Genomic DNA, 21,362 nt, shown 5'->3' on the forward strand with positions numbered 1-21,362 from the left:
TAAATTGCTATTACTCTTGTGCATTTCCGCAAAATGCCTGGCTACAGGATAACTGCTGGTGATGTCAAGAGTGACAAGTAGTTGTGTTTGTTCCCAGCCAATATTTGCAATCTGTTTAATGAAATCAGTGCTGTCCTTAATATATGACACCAGATCAAAAACAAAAGGGCAAAGTGCATCGTTTACCAAGATCGAAGTATTTTCTAAAAGGCGACCCATTGAAGAGACTATTGGTCTCCCGGGCGGTCTTTTATTGTTCTTATGCAATTTTGGTATATGATAGAAGGTTGGGGTTACTGGGTGATCTGTTTTGATGAAGTTATATTCATTCTGGCTCAAAAATCCTTTACATTTCCACAAGTCAATCATCCCATAGAATTCAAGTATACTTTGATTATATTCTTTACTGGAGATTTTTTCATAACAAACATGATTATTAAGTTGTTGAAAAGCTTCAGGTTCATACGAAACACTGTCCTGAATAACAATGTTCCCGCCTTTATCTGAAGGCTTTATGACAATTGATAGATCTTTTTGTAAAGTTTTGATTGCTTTCCGTTCTTCCAAAGAAATATTTTGATGATATCCCTTCATTTCCTTTGGGTTAGATCTTAATTTATCCAGATCTTTTATCACCATTTCATGGAAGCTGTCGATCATGTCAAATGCAGTTCTTGGTACAAATCTTGATTTCTGTTTGAGATGACTAACAATGCCAGTTTGTGCTATATTGCTTTGTTCTAGGAATTCTACGTCACTCCTTGCTTGCACTGTACTTTCCCCTTCCAATTCTTCCCTTAAGCTATGAAGTGCTCTCAATGCTGGTAACTCATGTCCAGTTAATAGATCCATCGGGTCAATTGTCCGATCTGGATCTATAGAAGGTTTAGCTGGTTTTCCTTCAAACACCTTTTTAAGTTTCAATTTGTGTATAAAGAGATAGAGATCTATACGCGTTTGGACATAGTCCCACTTATTTGTCGGCAAAATGAGAGTCCTTTACGTAGTACCTGTTCTTCCACCTTTGATAATTTTCGTTTTGACAGGTTCACTACAGTTAGGTCCTCACACTTCACTTCTTGTAGGCACCCCTTTTGCTCCGTGTCACTCTTGGGGTGTATTGCAAATTTGCCTTTGTTACCCCTTCTTGTTTTCCTTTTTCTACTTCTGGGGGTCTTGTTCTTTGTGGTAATTGGCGGCATGACTGTTGGATGATCTGGTATTCCTGGGGAAAATTTACTCCTCCTCTTCTTATTTCTGCTGCATTTGGCGCCCTTTCTGGGTCAGATTGCTCAATGTCCAGGTCTGATTCTGATGTATCTCTTGTTGTTACTACATTGGTCTTTTTTTCCTCCTGAATAGATTTTCTGGGGAGGTCAAATTTTTTCGCAAATGTCAGGACCCTGCCTGATTCATAATCATGCTGATCTCTAGCAAACTTTTCATGTTTGCGCCTCTTGATTATCTCTTCATATTTCATTAGCCGTTGTTTTATTTCCTGTCTTAGGTTTTCTGCTGTTTCTTTTGCAGATTCCTTGGCAATCAGTTCCTCTAACTTTCTTATTTCCTCCAGCAATTTAGTTCTATCACTGATGGCGTATTTTATCAGGATTTCCACCATCCCCTTTGCTGATCTGGTAGTATGGTCTGCCCATTCTAATAACAAATTTGGGTCCGGGTTTTCATATGATGGTATTGAATATATCCTTGGACCCCGAGGAATACGATTAGCCTCAAGATATCGTTTTAGGGATGCCGACTCCCACCATTTACGTACTTCTTTCTGGTATGTTTTTTCTAGTAGCTGAAAGATAAAAAAATATATATATATATATACAATGCAAGCCCTCTGTACTCGCCACTGCTGTGTCCGGACAGAAACTCTGGAAGACGACACCAACACAGCCAGAAAGTTACGACAAGGTTTGTTTTCTTTTTTGATTTTTTTCAATTAACACCAACAAAGTGCATGTGCATTCAGGTTAACACGACCAACGTGTTTCGGCCTATGGCCTTCGTCATCTATATATATATCCAAGATTTCTTCCTGCTATTCTTCGCTCTATGCAATGAAAGAACCAAGCGGCACCACAGGGCTCAAATCATTATTTATTTCACCATTCGTGCAGTGCAGTATTTATAGGGGTAGTCTACGCATTTCGGCGTTAGCCTTCCACAGGACCATAGAGTCTTGTGTGGTCCAGAACGTCTATTTTTATAGTGCCCATGACCTCTTTCCTTTTTTCTTTTTTTGCTTAACTTTATACACAAAAGACAGCTAAACCACATATATTCAACCATTGTCAAGTATGTAAAGTACATAATTATCAGTTATTTTTCCTTTTTCCTTTTTTCTTTATCTTGTCATGGTTTCTTAAACTATGCTGCATCTTATCCTATTCAGGGTAAAGTACCTGTGTAGGTGGCAACTTATGAAATTTCAACTTTTTCTTGAATACACATTTTCTTGTGTTGTTGTATGTGACAGGAAAGAGAGATAATGTCATCTAATTAGATAGGAGGAGTAGAATTGGAGAGAAGAGTCACAAATATATGTGTGCATTCATATAGCGACATGATGATACTAAGAACATTTATGAAATTCTAACTGTAAAATACAGACATTTTTCAAATCATTTTTGTGTCTCTATACTTCTACAAACATATAGTATGTTATACTGTTAAAAGTGCAAGTGTTTACTGCTGCGTGGCGCAGGAGCAGCCCCTATATGAGACCAGGGGATGTGCGAAGAACTTTTGTAGGATGTGGGGCAAATGGGTGGGTGCGATGGACGACTAATGTTTTCGTTTGACCATTGCGGGATGTGGTGGGTGTTTTTCTACTTCTGTTGCTTACTAAGAGCATGTACACTGTCTTACGGATGCTATGTTCCTCATATGCAATGGGATCTGAGCTGGCTGTTGATCTCTTGTCTTACTGCGTATGTTTCTGACAAATCAATAAAAATTGGTTATCAAAAAAAGTGCAAGTTCTTAATTAGTTGAGGAATGGGTTTTTAAAAATATTTGAATGTTCAAGATGCATAGGTTACAAAACAAATTCATATAGGTTTTTTTTTTCCATGAAATGCTTAGTTGGGCAAGTTGTATACCTAATTATAAAGTGCCATATGGTTTATTGGCACCATCCACAATATACAGTGCTAGTTCATAATCAGAGTGCATTTCCTGAAAGATGATATCATGTGCAATTTGATTTTATAGCAGCGTCCATGATATAAAGTGCTAATGCATGCATCTCTTTTACATTATTGGATGTTAGGTGCATCTTAGCAGCATTCACGATATTAAGTGCTAGTACATAAGTATTTTTCATGTCTTGATTATAAAGTGCATTTCACGATCAACTTTCTTCATGATACAAAGTGCAATTTGGCTTCATAGCAGCATCTATAATATAAAGTGCTAATGCCTAAATATCTTTTGCATTATTCAATGTAAGGAGCATCTTTATATATGACAGCCTTCATAATAAGAAATGTCAATGCAAAAAAAGCATTTTACTACGTATTGCCATTAATTAGTCCTATCATGCAATTTATGCAACAAGATAAGGTGGAGCAACTTATTTTGTCTGTGAAGTACAGAAGTTAAAATGCAGTATGTATATATATCAACAAGCTTTGGTAGAGCCAATAGGTTTTGCGTACACAAGAGCTATTGGCTTTGAGAATGTCTTTTAGCCATGTTGCAGAGTAGAGTAGAGTGGAGTGGCATGACACAGTGGTGTGGCGTGGAGGGGTATAGAGTCGATTGGAGTAGAGTGGCTTAGAGTGGTGTAGAATGCAGTGTTGTAGAGTGCAGTGGCATAGAGTGGATTGGCATAGAGTAGACATGGCATGACATAGAGTGGAGTAGACTATACTAGAGTGGCATAGAGTAGAGTGGCTTTGAGTTAGTGGGGTAGAGTAGAGTGGGGAGTAGAGTATGGCAGTAAGGTAGAGTGGGGGAGTAGAGTAGAGTGGGGTAGAGTAGAGTAGAGTGGGGTAGAGTTAGTATTTTCAATTCAGGTGTGAAAAAGAAAAAGTGACAGAAGAAATGTTTGAATTGGCCGTGTAATATTGTAGTGGTACAACCTCAAATAGCCAAAATAAATTTTTGTAATGGACTTAAATGTGTGTCAAGTGCAGTAAAGTAGACTTTTTCATCCGATACTAAAAACCATTTGTAACATATTGTTATCCTATTACCAACACCTTGCACGGAATAGGTTGGTGCCATACTAATTTGGCTCAAGAAAATCTTTCCCTGTTTACGTAGAGCTACATGCAGGCAGTAAACAGATACAAAGTATCTAGAGTGCAGAGCGCTATTGAGTGGGGTGGGGTAGAGTGCGTAGGAATGGTGTGGCGTGTCGTAGAGTTGAGTGACAGAGTGGGGTGGCATAGAGTACAGTGGTGCAGAGTGGAGTGAAGTTAAGTGGAGTGGGTAGAGTGGTGCAGAATAGAGTAGAGTGGCGTATAGTGCACTGGGCTGAAGTGCAGTGGAGTAGAGTGTTACAGAGTAGAGTGGCGTAGAGTGCAGTAGTATATAGTAGAATGCTGTACAGTGACGTGCAGCAGAGTAGAGTACAGTGGCATAGAGTAGAGTGCAATGGTGTGGAGTGCAGAAGTGCAGAGTAGAGTGGTACAGAGTAGAGTGGTGCAGAGTAGAGTGGCACAAAGAAGAGTGGTGCAGAGTAGAGTGCAGTGGTATAGAGTGCAGTGGTGTAGAGTAGTACAGAGTAGAGTACAGTGGCATACTGTGCAGTGGCACAGAGTAGTATGGCCTCGGGTGCAGTGGCATAGAGTGGTGAAGAGAATAGTGCAGTGGCGTAGAGTGCAGTGGTGTGGAGAGTGCAATGGTGTGGAGAGTGCAGAGGCATAGAGTGGCAGTGGCATATAGAGTGCAGTGGCGCAAAGAGTACAGTAGCGTAGAGTAGAGTGGTGCAGAGTAGAGTGGTATAGAGTGCAGTGGCATACAGTAGAGTGGCACATCATGCAATGGCATAGAGTGCAGTGGCATAAAGTAGAGTGGTGCAGAATGGAATGGAGTGCAGTGGCCTAGAGTAGAGTGGTGTGGCGCAATCTGCAGTGTCATAAAAAGTAGTGGCATAGAGTAGAATGTCGTAGATTGCAGTGGCATAATGTGGAGTGGTGTAGAGTGACATAGAGTGCAGTGGTGTAGGGAGTGCAGTGCAATTGAGTGTGCAGTGCCGTACAGAGTGCAGTGGCGCACAGAGTGCAGTGGTGTGCAGAGTGCAGTGGTGCAGAGTAGAGTGACATAGAGTGCAGTAGCATAGAGTAGAGTTGTGCAGAGTAGAGTGGTATAGAGTGCAGTGGCATTGAGTAGAGTTGTGCAGAGAGGAGCAGAGTGGTGTACAATGCAGTGGCATACAGTGTAGTGGCATAGAGTGCAGTGGCGTAGGTTGCAGTTGCGTAGAGTAGAATGGTGCAGTGTAGAGTTCAGTGGCATAGAGTAGAGTGCAGTGGTGTAGAATGCAGTGGCATATAGTATAGGGTAGGTAGGTTTGAGGGAAAAGAAGCAACATGGAAGGGGGACGGGTGGGAGTAAACAGACGCAACATGGATGGAGATATGGGAGACAGATTTGAAAACATAAACACTCATATTGAAGTGCTTGAACACAAAGAAAAAAGTAGCTCCAAAAACAGGAGCAGTGGATGAACACAAGGACTTGGTCTATGCTCCCGGGGATGGCCAAACACTATGCAAGCTATTACATTCGTTGAAGCACAACCTGTTGATCCTGAGGCTGAGATATTGGTAACGTTGGACATAGTCAGTCTGTACACTAACATCCCCCAAGAGGCAGGTTTAGAAGCCCTTGAAATATGCTTAGATAAAAGAATGCGTCCACAAAACGTTCCAACCTCCTTCCTCATTCAATTAGCTGAAGTTTGTCTGAAACACAATTTCTTTTTCTTCAATGGGGAACAATTTTGCAAATTAAAGGTACTGCAATGGGGTGTCCCTTTACCCCAGAAATGGCCGTTATGTTTATGGCCTTGTTTGAGGAGAAATGGGTATACCACAACAACCCCTTTCATGGACACATAAAAATCTGGCGTCGTTATATCGACGATGTGTTCCTGCTCTGCAGAGGAACACAGGAATATCTTATTGAATTCCATAACTGGCTAAATCGAAGGAACCCAGATATTAAATTGACGCTCAACTATAGTATCTCTGAGATCAACTTCTTGGACCTTCTGGTCAAGCACGAGGATGGAGCCCTATATACTACTCTATATACAAAGGAAACAGATAGAAACACATTCCTGCACTTTTCAAGCTTTCACCAAAGGAACTTGTGCGAAAACTTGCCATATAGCCAGTTCTTAAGAATACGGCGCAATTGCACAAAGAAAGATGATTATTTTACCAACGCAAAAAATCTCCTGACTAAATTGATGGAAAGAAACTACCCAAAGAAGCAGCTAAAGCGATCAATGAAGAGAGCGTGGTACACCCCTAGGGAGACTCTATTGACACCAAAAGAAAAAACAAAGGAGATGCCACTAGTCTGTGTCACAACCTTTTCTGGATATACAAATGAGGTAAAGAAAATTGTGAAAAAGAATTGGCACACGGTGAAGGGACTACATGTATTTAAAAGCACACCGGTTTTTGATCTAAAGAAAAACAAGAGCATTAACGACAAATCAGTTAGAGCCAATACTCTAACAAAATCTGGTCCATCTAACCTGAGAACAATGTTATCTCTGCCCCCGATTAAAGGCCACCGAAGATGTTAAAGTACTATCGAAGGAACCCAATTCTCCTACAATAATAAAAACGTGAAGCATGAGGAGTTTACGAATTGTAATACCCAAAATGTAATCTACTCTGTTGTATGTCCATGCTCAAAAGCATATGTAGGAAAAACTTCACAACAAATAAAGAAACGTTTAACACAACACCATTCCAGAATCAGATGCCAAGTGATGAACGCACCTATGGTTCAACATTGCATTGCAAATGGGCATGGTCCCAATGACATCAAATGGACAGTACTGAAACATGTTATAGGCAGCAACACGGAAAATCTTCTCTCCCTCTTTGAAGCAAAAACAATCATGCACTTAGGTACAACAGAAAATGGTCTGAATTAAATAAATGAGATCATGTATTGTACACAGTAAATGGATATTTGCAATGACTATCTGAAGAGGCAAATAGGCAAGAACAAACAAGTTTGGAGCACAGCTGTGAAGGTTCACGTAATGGCGCAGGGCAACTATTTCTGAAGAATTAGCCACTTCTATATTAACAACTTGGCAAAAACAGATGCATTGAGGGAGTAGTCCAAGTTCCAAACAGTAAACCGAAACTAAGGAAAAGACGTAGCACCAGCTTATTTCTAAACATACTCAATTGCAGCAGACGGTATGATCGCATTACGACAAAGGACGCTTCAAATTAACATCAAGTATTAACAAATACGTTGCCATGACTCCGACCAGGAAATGCTGGTGTCCAGGAAGTCAGGCAACATCAGGCATTGAACGTGAACAGCGCATAACATAATACGCAAAGGCGAAAAAGAATAAAGAACACGCTTTGCCATTACCAGCGTTACTGTCTACTGAAGCGAAAAGAAGGCTGTGCGGCCTTTGCGAGCCCGGGAGATCGCCTAGATGCGAGAGAATATGCACCAGCCGAAAGGTATTGCCAGCGCTATATATGAAAATCACGCGTATGAGGGAAGCACGCAATCACAGGGGAGAATGACTAACAACACCAATGGCTTTATCACTAAAATAACGAAACGTTTGCGCACAAACGCCCCGGCAAGGTCACATTATTCTTCCACTATAGAGCATGAATTACGATCACAGCACAATCAAGAGCCTTACTCATCAAGCATGCCTTTCACTGGTCTGCACACCCTAAGGAACATTATGCTATATAATCGCCCGAAGCAATAGAGCCCAAGTACATCTTTTTTTTAAAAATCCACGCTAGGTGTAATAAGGGAACTTTCACTTGAGTTTTAAAATAAACCCCCTTTTTATCTATTAGCATGAAAAAGTCGAGCCTAATGTAGACAGGAGCACATATCCCTGAATGTAACCTGGAAGTGATAAATTCCTTATCTATCTAAACATATATAGTTATACCATCCACTTTCTCTTTTTGTCTTTTCCCTCTCAACTTGACATTACAATGGAAAGCGACCATGATTAATCGACCTTTGAAGAACACAAGATAGAAACAATCATTTTTGGTTACCGACTCTGGAACCCTTTTGGCTCAGCCCAACACTAAAAAGCGGTATGTAGATAAACTTGTTTTTTAAAGCAAGCCTTAACTTCTTTGCAAATATTAGAGGTCGACACTTCAACTAAGCACATTCACGTTTTTTTAATTTAGGAAAGCTGTGATGTCCTACTTGAATAAATCAATACTGCCCTGATGAATACCTTCACCCAAATTTAACCTCGGTCCCCTGCTGAAGGTTGAACCGTGTCTGCTATTGCGCTTTGGAGGCCAAGAGCACCCATACACGTGAATGATTGCACAGAACATTGCAAAGTCTGGACTTGAGTAAACAAGCTTAGACCTCGAGGCTTGACTAGAACTCTGACTCCTTTAGGACCTGGAAAGTCTCTCGAAAGCGAGGACTAAGTCAGATTTGGTCCCCTTTGATGTATAAGTATCTTGTAGGACAAAGATTTTCTGGTCTTCACTTTCTTTTGTTATTTACTGTAATTTGTCAATCGTGTATGTTGTGGAATGTCACATTTAATAGTTTGATCTATGTTATGCACAAAGTTTTTGGTAACAAGAAGATTTGTCATTTCTGTATTATGTAAATACTGTCTTATGTGTCTACAATGTCTTTGGAAATGTTAATAAGGAGCATGTTGAAAACACTAATAAGGAGAACATTCGATGAATAGAAAAAATTGAAACCCAAAAAAGTAATTTAAGCCCAGAGTTAATAAATATGACTTCTGAAGGCACAAAAAAGTGATGGTTAATCTATGGTGGGGGAGGTATTTCTTGTTTGATCAAACACTAGAGGTGGACATGATACCCGCATGCCATGACAAATGGGGCAAAGGAAATGAGAGCTTTGCTAAAGCTAACAAATGGAAATATATGGGCAGGCTGTAAGCCCACTGTATGTAAACAAAAGTCTTGCAGAAACTGTGCAGGCGCTGTCCAGGAGATACCTAAAAAGTATACACTGTAGTCATTCATATACATATACCTCATAGGCCCAAAAGACCAAGGTAAATGCCCCACTAATGTTTTAACAAGCCCTACACAAACACTGAAGTGAATGTCAGACACAGGGGTGTGCAGGCACCTTCAGCTGTAGCATGCCCATTTCTTTCCCTGCCATGCTCTTTGCTGCTTTCTTTTGTCCATTGCTTGTACTCCCGTAGACTAGCTCTGTGCTGCTTCTCCTTCCTGCACTGTTTACCCCCTGCCTTTATGGTTGCTTCCCACAACTCGTGCTCTCCTTCTCTTTGCTCAGTGCTTCAGACCACCCCCAAATGTTGCTTATTCCTTCCCAGGCCCTCTGGGTTGCTCACTTTTCACCAGGGCTTCAACAAAAAATAAATATGAAAAAAACGTTGGTGTCTTTTTGTAGGAGCACACATGCGTGGACCTACAAAGTAGCATGATGCTCGCATCATTGCACTTTTTTTTTTTAAAGTTTATTGCCTTTAGTCTTTAGTCATATTGCACAGCATTAGGGGTGCTCTCCAGCATGCCTGAAAATAATTGACAAAGCTAATAGGTCCCAAAGGCAAGATCTATTGCCTTTGCCGATGCTTGTTGATTCTGTGCTTAGCCAACAAGCTTCCTAGTTAAATTTGGTGTCCTTCGGTTTTGACTTTTCCTCATCTATATTAAGCGAAATAAAAAGACAAATTGAGGAAAGAAAAACAACCAAATTAAATTAAAACTTCAAGTACCCAAAGCATTTTAAAATAGAAACCGGCTCTCAAACTGAGCAGAAAAAACAATCTGGAGGGATCATTTGCTTGGAAACAGACGAATGCGGAGATTCGGCAGCTTTTCTCGGCTCGAGATTTACAAGTCTAGGAGAAGGTTCCCTACATCTCCTGTTAATGTGGAACAAACCCTGGAGAGCAGAACAGTGCACGTGCAAAGCCGGAAAGGCACTGGGTCAGGCAGACGAGACCAAAGACAGGATTCACTTGCATTTTGATTCCAGGTTGCAAGAAATGAGGAAAAGTCCGATCAGGAACATAACACAACTCATGTCAAGTAATCAGGAAGAGGTGCAAGCTGAGGGGGTCAGGCGCAGTGAAGCTTCTGGGAGGGGGAGAAAAAACATTATGAAGGGAGCGATTTCGCAGGAACCCCCAGTGCAACTATCAATTGAACGTAGAGAAGTCACTGACCGAAAGTGAGTCGACGACATCGGATACACCTTGATCCTTTTATAAAGTGTCTTAAGCACTTTAAAAGAAAACTGTGGGGCATATTATCAAGCACTGCGTTAAAATTTTCGCCACTTGAGCGGCGATAATGGGCTTGATAATATGCCGCAGACAATTCCCATAGAAGCCCATGTTGACACCAGAACCTGGGCTTCTACGGGAATTCTCCAGGGCATATTATCAAGCTCATTATCGCCACTTTAGCGGCAGTTTTCTGCCGCTACAGCGGCGATAATTTTAACGCCGTTTGTTGCTAATATGCCCCAAAGTGCGTTCTTGTGATTTTCTTTACAACAGCTGTTGCATTTCGAGAGGCGGTATCTCCTACTACATGGAAAGTATAGGGCCAGGGTCTGATCTACTTAAGTTTCGACAACCAGCTCTCCCGTTGTCATGTTTGCAAGAGCCTTTCACATAGAACCAGCTACGTGGTTGTTTATTCCCACAGCCCTATGCACCTCTGCACCTAGGGCCACAAGTACAACATCTTTTAGCGGTCACAAACGGAGAATCGGGTCGACTATCCGCTAAAGAGTCGTTTGGAATGTACTAACCCTATTATGTGAGTCGCAAAATAGGGATTGCGAGTAGTTATTAGGAAGAGGCGTTTCAAGGGCGTGCCTTCCTAATAGTGAGGGGGCAAGTATGAATATTTTGCGATTGAAATGCAGTCACAAAACATTAATATTTTACCGATTTTGTGAAGGAGGTGGTTTTGAAATACATTCCGTTTTCCTTTAATAAAAAAAAATGCTTTATTTAAAAAGCAATCACAGACATGGTGGTCTGCTGACCCCGGCAGGCCACCATCCCTGTGATTACAGGCCATTCCCAATGGGTCGCAAATTGCGACCTGCGTCATGCATATTGATGAGGAAGGTCAATTGCGACCCCATTGGAAATTGGAGTATCTGAGACACTGTTGTACATTGCATTTTGCAAGTTCCTAATTGCGAGTCGCAAAAAGTCGCAATTAGGATCTTGCAAACTGTTTCCGTCGTACATGTGGCCCTTAAAGTTGAGCCGACAGAATATGAACCTTCCAAGTTCATCATCCTCCTATCTATGTTCTACAGTGCCAGATAAGTTCCTGATTTTCAAACCGGTCATTCAAATGACATTGGTCCCAGCACACCCTGTATCTCGCACTGAGACTCTCCAATGCTCTAAGAGTGAGTCTTCCATTCTACATTGTAACAGACCATTTGATGATAATACATTATGGCCAGTTATTGTAATGGACAATGAGACCCAATGCAAATCTACTGAAAAGTCAGAAAAATGTCTATGGATCTTTTTAGCAGTACCAGGATGAAAGTACACATCTGGAAATGCAGACCAGTCCAGCATTTGGGACAAAGCCTGGGGGTATAATTAAGTGTTGTACTTGGGCGTTTCTTAGGTAATTAGGAAATACATGTACGTACGTTAGAAATTGTGAGTTCCGAATTGTGACTCCATGTGAATCGCAATTAGGAAATCACAATTTCAAATTTACGAAACTCTATTGAGTTTCATTTGCGATTCCCAGTAGGTCACAAATACACGTAACTCATTAATATTCATGAGGTAGGTCGCAATTTGTGACCAGTTGGGCATCGCTAAAAACTCAGTGATGGTGGCCTGCAGGGGACAGCAGACCACCATGTCTGTGTTTGCTTTTAAATAAAGCAACATTTTTGCTTTTTTAAAATGCAGTCCATTTTCCTTAATGGAAAATGGGATGAGTTTTAAAAAGAAAAATGAAACGTTTCAGCTTCATTTTTAGGTCTCGCCTGACCCAGCGCATGCGCGCGGGCGCATGTGCGCGGGCGCGCGCGCTGCGCTTGACCGCAAGTACTTTCACTTTCACGGCCGCACGGCTGCTTTGATGTTTGATCGTTATCGCGATCACTTTAACTTTCACTTTCGCGGCCGCAAGGCCGCTTGGCATAGCCAATAGGTCTCGCTTTTGGGACCTTATAAGTATTTAGTTATGCAACTGTTGCATGGCTAAACACTTATAAGGTCCCAAAGGCGAGACCTACTGGCTATGACAATGCTTGTTTAAGAGTAGGCAGTGGTCCGGGGTGCCACTGGCTGCTCCTAAAAACTTTTTTCGCATGCATTCACAAAGGGGAAGGGGTCCCCTGGCGACCCCTTCCTTCCTTCTTTGCGAATGGGTAAAAAACCAATATTTTGCAACCTCATTGTGGTCGGAAAACATTCGCACATGGCACAGCTAGTCACTATTAGGAAGGGACGCTCTTAACATGCCCCTTTCTAATACCGAATCGCAAAATCCAAATTGCGGTTTGTTAACAAGTTACTGAATCACTATTTGGGCTTTGTTCATGCCAAAAAGCCTTTTTGCTTTCGCAAACAGGCTGACTCTGTGAATCCGCCCGTTTGAGACCGGCAAAAAGGTTTGTGCATGTGGCCCCAAGTATCTCTGGTGGCAGTGGTTTAAAGAATGATTATTGTGACGTGGCCATGGGCTCAAAATGACTGAGTAAAAAAAAAATAGTTTAGAGGGACATAGGCACCTTCTGTCGCCTAAGCAGAATGTGGAGCCATGAAATAGTCCCAACAGGACCCACATTCCTTCTGTGGCTATAGATTTTAGGGCACTCCAACTTACTAGTGAGTGACAGTTGAAGGTAGAGGCCAAGGAGCCGCAAAAGGTGTGCATGTGTAATTGCTAGAGGATTGCTCTAGTCAAGTTCTGCAGAGTTGGAAACTTGCACTCCTGAGTTGGAATTCCATAAAGCAGAAGCAAACTTGTAATTTATTCAGATTTTTCACTTAAGGACGAGGTACACCACGCAACACTTATCAATGCTAACTAGGGTTAGCAAAAATGTGCTCTTCCTGTGGCATTTAGAACAAGCATTTGCAAAGTCAAAAGGTCTCGTCTATTGGAGAGCTATTGGCTTTGTCAATTTCTTTTAGCCATGTTGTACCTCAGATCAGCTGCTGTATAGCATAGCTGGAAGATAGTAAGGCACTATGATCCGGTCAGTGCTGACCGTGAGGGGCAGTGATCAGTTTTATTAGTAAGAGATTATTTATTCTCTGCATGCACAAAATAAAATCATTATCCAAATCATTTTGGTCCCGCATTAAGACAGCACCAAAAAGGCCATTTATAGAGGTAGTGCAGTGATGTTTGCATCTTTGTTGCACCTTGATACTCTTTGGCATGACTTTTGGGTACTTTTTTTCTGACAGGACAATGAAGAGGGAAGCAGTGGGATGGTGGGCGAGACAAGCAACAACTGGGGAAGGGGAAACCGGACAAGCAGCACGGCAAGAGGAGTGTGGGGGAAGGGCAAGCAAAAATGTGGGAGGTTGGAGGTGAGGATGACTTGAGGGTTAAGGGGTGGGTAGAGGTAAAGGGAGGTGAGGGTGACTTGAGGATTCTGCATGGGTAGAGGTAAAAGGAGATGAGTGTGATTTGCAGTTCAGGATGGATATAGATAAAAGAAGGTGAGGGTGACTTGAGGGTTTGTGGTAGGAAGATGTAAAGCTAAGTGAGGTTGACTTGATGGTTCAGGGGTGGGTAGAAGTAAAGGGAGGTGATGGTGACTTGAAGGCTCAGGAGTAGGAAGAGGTAAAGGGAGGTGAGGGTGAATTGAGGGCTCGGGTGAGTGAAGGTAAAGGGAGGTGAGGTTGACTTGGAGGCTCAGTTGTGGGAAGAGGTAAAGGTGGGTGAGGGTGACTTTAGGGCTCTGGTTGGATAGAGGTAAAAGGATGTGAGGGTCACTTGAGGGTTCAGGGTGGGTAGAGTTAAATAAAGGTTTGGTGAATTCAGGGTTCATGAGTGGGTAGAAGTAAACAGAGGTGGATGTGACTTGAGGGCTCGGTGAGTAGAGGTAAAGAGAGGTGACGGTGACTTGAGAGCTCAGTGGAAGGTAGAGGTAAAAGGAGGTGAGGGTGACTTGAGGGCTCAGGGGTGGGTAGAGGTAAAGGGATGTGAGGATGACGAGGGCTCAGGGGTGGGTAGAGGTAAAGGGATGCAAGGGTGACTTGAGGGCTCAGGGTGGGTAGAGGTAAAGGGAGGTGAGGGTGACTTGAGGGCTCAGGGGTGGGTAGAGGTAGAGGTAAAGGGAGGTGAGGGTGACTTAAGGGCTCATGGGTGGGCAGAGGTAAAGGAAGATGAGTAGACTTGAGGGTTCAGGGGTTGAAAGGAGTAAAGGGAGGTGAGGGTGATATGAAGGGTAGGTAAAAGAAGGTGAGGGTGACTTGAGGGCTCAGGGGTGGGTAGAGGTAAAGGGATGTGAGGGTGACTTGAGTGCTCAGGGGTGGGTAGAGGTAGAGGGAAAGGGAGGTGAGGGTGACTTAAGGGCTCATGGGTGGACAGAGGTAAAAGAAGGTGAGCATACTTGAGGGTTCAGGGGTTGCAAGGAGTAAAGGGGGGTGAGGGTGATATGAAGGGTAGGTAAAAGGAAGTGAGGGTGACTTGAGGGCTCTGGGGTGGGTAGAGGTAAAGGGAAATGAGGGTGACTTAAGGGCTCAGGGGAAGGCAGAGGTAAATAAAGGTGAGTTGACAAGGGTTCAGGGGTGGCAAGAAGTAAAAGGAGATGAAGGTGACTTGAGGGCTTAGTGATGGGTAGAGGGTAAAGGGAGGTGAAGGTGACTTGAGGGGTCAGGAATGGAGAGGAGTAAAGAGAGGTGAGGCTGACTTGATTGGATAGTAGATATTGTATGACTTGTTATTGAACAGTATAGTATGGTACGGTATCACCTGCCCTTTTATGGTATGGTCTGTTAGTTGATAGTATGGCTAATATAGTATGGTCTGTCATTGTATTGTGTTATGGTATGTCCCGGTGTAGTAAAACATTGCATGTATGTTATGGCATGGTATGTTATTGTACAATATAGTATGTTATGGTCTGTTATTGTATAGTATGGTATGATGTGGTAAGTCATGGCCTAATATTGTATAATATATTATGGTATGAGTATGGTATGGCTGTTATTGAGGCTTACAACCTATGAACTTCTTACAACAAGGATACACATGAATTTAGGAAAGCACCAATATTACCAGTTGGTCCAATTTGGAAACATGTAACTTATTTTGGTTTTCTCAAATCGGGTAGGAAGGTTGGCATTACTCTGAATACGAGCAAAATTAGTACAAGTCATAAACAAAGCATACCCTTAGTGAATGCTGCCATATGTAACTGCATTAAAATTTTATAAATTGTTTTGTAATGCAGGTTGTAAAAGACTGACCAAAAAAAAGCATCTTAATGGAAAGTGAAGTTTTGAAAAATCTGGAAAGCAAACACTGATTGAGGGATGCAGCGGGCCCAAGACTTTAACCCAAAAACAATGTATAAAAGCAGCAAAGAAATAAGATAGCGGGCATAAAACATGTAAAAAGAACATTGAAAAGAAATACACACTCACATAAATAAGTACCACAATCCAAGAACAAGCAGAGTGGCAGAACACTAATCAATAAATCAATCGGTACTTCGTCAATGCTCCAGGAAAGGAATAGAAAACAAGGAGGTGAAGTGAAGCCGACATGCACAGACACATGCTCACCAATGAAAAGGGAGAAAATAAGAGTGACAATGACACCGACCAAGGGTAAGTAATGGGTAAGTTAAAAGCCCCTTCAAGGTTTTTTGTTGTTGCAAACAATAGATCGACTTAAGCGCATGCTCGCTGTCTCAGGTGAGATCTAAAAAGAGTTTGTGCTCTGAGCTATGTGCTTCTAACACATTTCTCTGCTGGTCTTACTGTATTCTTCAGGTTCCCATATCCCCAGAGATATGGTACTTTCGAAAGTCCCTTTTAGTGTGGGTGGCATTCATGTTAGCAATACGAATATATACAACTCTCAAATTTTCCTCTTCTGGCAGCATCTTGCCCAAGTAATCACAAAATATCAGATTCCCAAATATCACTTCCTCTTTTCCCAGTTAGAACAGTATTTAATTGCGATCACCAAGTCCTACAAATGGATCTTACTGCTCCATTAAAATATTTTTAAAAGATCACAAAACCGAAAGAATTGTCTCAGGGAATAACTACAGTGTAAATCAACATAGTTTATTTTTCTTAACCTTGTCTATAGCATACTAACCAATAGAAGTGTTTTTTATTCGTGTTTTATTTTAACCATATCTTTTTAATTCAATATGAATGTTGCTGTCACAATTTCCCAAGAAGCAGGTTCTTGGTTTAATTAGCACTGGAAAGTATGGGGGCTATTAAAAACTGTGTATTCGACAGAGCAAATATTATGTAAAAAGTAAAGCCTGATTTTTTTCAAATGGCTACATTCAAAAAGACAACAGCATTATCTTAAAATAATTTAAAAATATAAATTATTTCTGCACAAAGCCACTAATAAACATTAAGGGCACGATTCACAAAGGTAAAGTTAGACCAAAGGTCTAACTTAGACCATAAGTCTAACTCTACTACTTTTCAGTATTCACAAAGGTAAGTTACAACTAGTAACTTTACTACTAGTAATTTTACTAGTAGTAAGTTTACCAGTAGTTACATTACTAGTAGCAACTTGCTTTTGTGAATATCAAAAAGTAGTAGACTTAAGTCTAACGTTATTACTTTTTGGTATTCACAAAGGGAAGCTACTACTAGCAAGCTCACTAGTAGTAAAGTTACTAATAGTAACGTAACTTTGTAAATACCAAAAATATGTAAAGTTAGACTTTTGGTCTAAGTTAGACTTCTGGTCTAAATTTACCTTTCTGAATCGGATCCTATATGTCTAGGTGGAGCATGCATTGGGAATTATTCTAAACTCTGGAATTATTCCAAATTACGCCTGCAATTTCAGAAAGGACCTGCCATGAATGTGCAACTTCGATTTGAAGTAAAAGAGTTCTTATTTATTGATTTGCTGTCAACAACATTCTATATGAGAAGCTAAAGTACTTAAAAGAACAGTAATAGAAAAGTCTATCACCTGTTTTCTTGCATTTAATAAATGAGCACAAAAAGTAAAGCTATAATTAGTTGCCTTAAAGGGTTAAGAATAGTGATTATCTTGTATGCCACTGAAATTGACATAGTTGGTAGAGGTAAAAGACTGTTTTAATTATATTCTATTGTATTGCATTGCAACATTAATAGAGCATTTACTACCACTATGTGGGGTGTTGAAGCACTTGTCTACATGGGTAAAAATGCTACACAGTGCGGGCTGTGTGATTGGAAGTGTGTTGTCTTTGTTTTGATCCTGTGTGAGAAGCTTCTCTGTGGCATGTGTGAGGACTACTTGAGTGAGATGGATGAAGGAGTGTGAGAGGTAGGCCTAGTGTTTATGGTTATGGTTATAGTTATGGTTTATGGCTGGCAGCTTTGAGCAGCTTTGCAAGTCCCTTTATTGCATTTCTTATGTTCATAGTCTACTTAGCTGGTTATGGCACTGGGTTCTCTACTTTGAGATATTTAATTTAACGTTTATGGTCTTAGGCAAGCATAGGTTAAAGGAAGATATGGTGGAGAGATCTGCTCGGATGGACTTTGTTAATATCATCCCATATATGATATATACCTAGTTGGGACATACAATGGTAAGCTAAATAAAAGTCCTCCTTTGGCCTGCTGCTTGTGGCAGGTCTTAAATTATTCCATGCCTAATTAGATGATAATGGATGGTTTATTGTTAAGGACAGGTACAGTACTGGGTGATGGATGTGACCCTCAGCAATGTTGTCTTATGTGAGTGTAAGAGAGTCAATCAGTAAAAGGGGATTGTTGGACCGGACATCCTGGGGTGGTTTTCCCCAATTTTTCACCTTCAATCCTCTTGTTTTTGCTCACTTCGTTTTTGCTGTTCTTAGGACGCGGACTTTACCACTTCTAACCAGTGCTAGAGAGCATATGCTCTCTTCCTAAAACATAGTAACAACAGCTTTCATCCAATTGGCACAGTTAATGTACTTGTAAGTCCCTAGTAAAGTAGTACTACATGTGCGCAGGAACTGTAAATTAAATTCTACTAGTGGCCCTGCAGCACTGATTGTGCCACTCACTTAAGTAGCCTTGTAGACATGTCTCAGGCCTGCAAATGCAAACTGTGTGTGCCTTGCTAAACTGCAATTTCAACTTGGTAAAGAAAACCTTTTGCCAGGCCCAATCCCTTTCTTTTTAATACATATATGTCACCTCTAGGGTAGGACCGAAACAACCCATAGGGCAGGGTGCAGTGTGTGTAAAAAGTTAGACATGTACTATTAACTTTTACATGTCTTAGTGGTAAAAAAACTCTTAAATCAATTTTTTATTATTGCAAGGCCTACCTATCCCATAGGACAACACTGTGTTACCTAATTACATTTAATAAGAGATAACTTTCAGTTGGGAGCAGGTAGGAAGTTCGAGTTTGGTGTCTAAAGAATTATACCTTAAGACCCTCTTCATTGATGAAGTCAGATTTTAAGACACAATTCTGAAAATGTACATTTAGAAAGTTGGCGTTCTCTTGTCCTAACCATTTGGTGCCTGCAGCCTCTATCCTGGGTCACATGACTATGTGTATCTGGCAGTTGGTCTTTGTGTATTACTCCCAGACCGTGAGACACAGGATAGGCCATCTCTGACTTGATGGAGGGCAGAGCTGTCACCTACCACACTTGCACATCACAAATTCTCTGCCTCAGTGTACTCACAAAGGGTTTGACATGAGCCTTTTGTGCCCCCAGACAAGCTGGGTCCAGGGTTGGGAGGCAGGAATCTCCCAAACACCTCTGGGGTTGGAAACCTCTAGAACTTTCTCCTACTTCATCAGGTATAATTGTTGGAACCTCAAACCCAAATCTTGGGAACATATCTGGACCTAGGTGAGACTCAGAAGGACTGCTGTGCAGCAAGAAGGACTGCTACTCTGCTGTCCTTCTGCTCTGCTGCCCTGCTGCCTGAGTCAAAAGGACTGGACCTGCATCTTGAAGCCAGGACCACCAGAATGACTCTAAGGGCTAGTTTGCTAGCCACCTGATCAGGGCGTCAGACAGTAAAGGCTCCAACCACCTTGAACCCAGTACCTGAACTCTGTCTGCTGTGAGTCTTGCCCCCCAAGGGGTGCCAACCCAGTCCTGGACCCTTGGAAGTGGGCCTGAAGGTGCTCTGCCAGGCCAGCTGTTGTACAAGCAGAACAGATGCAGCTCAACCTATTACCTTACAGCTCCACATTAGAAACGCTGCTACGTGACACATCCCCATTACAGGACCTGCAGGTCCTCAGAACCACCATTGTGCAATTCCTCTTCGATGCAGCACTTCGCATAGCAGCAACTCATCAGACCCTCCACTGTACGACACATGCTCAAAGCAGGATCTCGCATTGCTGCCCCACAGCTCCCTGGAATCACCACGGCATTACGCTTCAACACAGGACCTCGTATCGCAGCCCATCGAAACCGCTGCTGTGCGACGCTTTCCCCATTTCCCCATGTGGGATCTTGCAAAACTCTACACCCCAGATTTAAGGTATTTTGTTCAGCAGGCCTAATTTGGTCCCTGTATCCGGTCCTCGCTGTCTCATGGTCGGCCTGAACTTGTGACTTTGCCCCGTTCCGGCACGACCTGATAACCACAGTTGGTACTTTTTGCTTCTAGGCACAATTTTCACTTAAATCTTTGAAACTGCATATCATCGGTTCTATTAGTTGGATTTGTATTGTTTTGGTATTGAATAATTCATTAATACTTGCTTTATTTTTCTGAGTTGGTGTGAGATTTTCTTGCATTGTGTTGTCACTTTATTACGGTTTGAAGTGTTGCAGAAATACTTTACACATTGCCTCAAAGTTAATTCTGACTGCTTTAGTGCCAAGCTACCAGAGATTTAATCATAGATTTATTTGAAATTTGCTTGCGTTTCACGTTTACCTCTGACAGGAATTGTCGTAGCTGCTTGAGTAGGGCTTCACCCCCCTCAACCAATGACTCAGTTTCCTACAAGGATCATTATGCAGCCTTATGAACTACAATCATCTGACTGCTAACTTATGATAATAGTTTTATTTTGGGTTATGTATACAATATATGCTACCCCTGATAAGACATTGTAGCTCTGGAACCCTAACTTAGTGTGGTTGTTTTTGCTTATTTTTGGTTATAGGGATTAGTCTTGCAACTGTAGTACAGCTTGCACCTCCCTCAGTAAAACTCTGCATTTGTCAGACAACATACAGGTCAGAATTTTGCCAGACTGTTCTGTGCATATCCTCAGGATATGTTGGCCTATGTACCTGCTAACCACTATGCACCATCTGTACCCCTAACATTACAGGGCAACAAATGTGTGTGCAACCTTAAAACATGACAACTCTGATCCTCCAAGGAAATCATGATAACAGATCTAGAACCTTCTTGTTTGGACTCTCATGCATACCCAAAGAAATACAGAAGAAATACTCAGCAAGGCATTTCAATATTTATTGAAGCATTGTGATTCTTGTATTAAATACGTGTGCTGTAATAATTAGTAGAATGAAACAGATTTGCGTAATTTGCATCAAAAGAACAGTTAAAAGGATGAACATTTCCACCATTGTGCTAAGACAGTGAATATATGCCGGCATGTAAGTACTGTTTTAGTTGAACTTCTAGCTAGCACTCCCTAACCTAGTTTTGCCTAGGGTTGGTGATTTGTCAAATCCCGGCCAGGGTGGACAAACTCCCCGTTACCTGTGGCTATGTGTCATCAGGCTGCCTGTCTTGGTGTAGAGCTGGACATCCCTTGTGTTGGTACGCAGGAATTAGCTGAGTTGGAATTCCGACATGTGGTAACCCTGCAGTGTCAGCTGAGTGCTCCTCTGCATAAACAAGGAACTGGTTCTGTATATATAACAACAGAACCCACGTGGCATGTCGCAACCCCAGCCAGGCCGCAATTGTTTACTCTAGTTGGAAAGCATTGTCGCCTACTGGACAATAA

General features: G+C 41.7%; 1 protein-coding gene and 1 long non-coding RNA gene across 3 annotated transcripts in view; one reads left to right on the top strand and one right to left on the bottom strand.

Moving 5' to 3' along the window:
• KCNH1 (potassium voltage-gated channel subfamily H member 1) overlaps positions 1-21,362 on the bottom strand; it is a 1,587,102-nt gene that overhangs the window by 1,160,929 nt on the left and 404,811 nt on the right. The gene's annotated exons all lie outside the window — the stretch shown is intronic.
• LOC146821797 (uncharacterized) lies at positions 7,499-8,953 on the top strand. The gene is made up of 3 exons (XR_014963196.1): positions 7,499-7,688; positions 8,198-8,297; positions 8,397-8,953. It is a non-coding gene; the product is annotated as an uncharacterized LOC146821797 (long non-coding RNA).

The sequence above is a fragment of the Triturus cristatus genome, chromosome 6 (assembly GCF_964204655.1).
Source record: "Triturus cristatus chromosome 6, aTriCri1.1, whole genome shotgun sequence".
NCBI classification, from domain to species: Eukaryota; Metazoa; Chordata; class Amphibia; order Caudata; family Salamandridae; genus Triturus; species Triturus cristatus.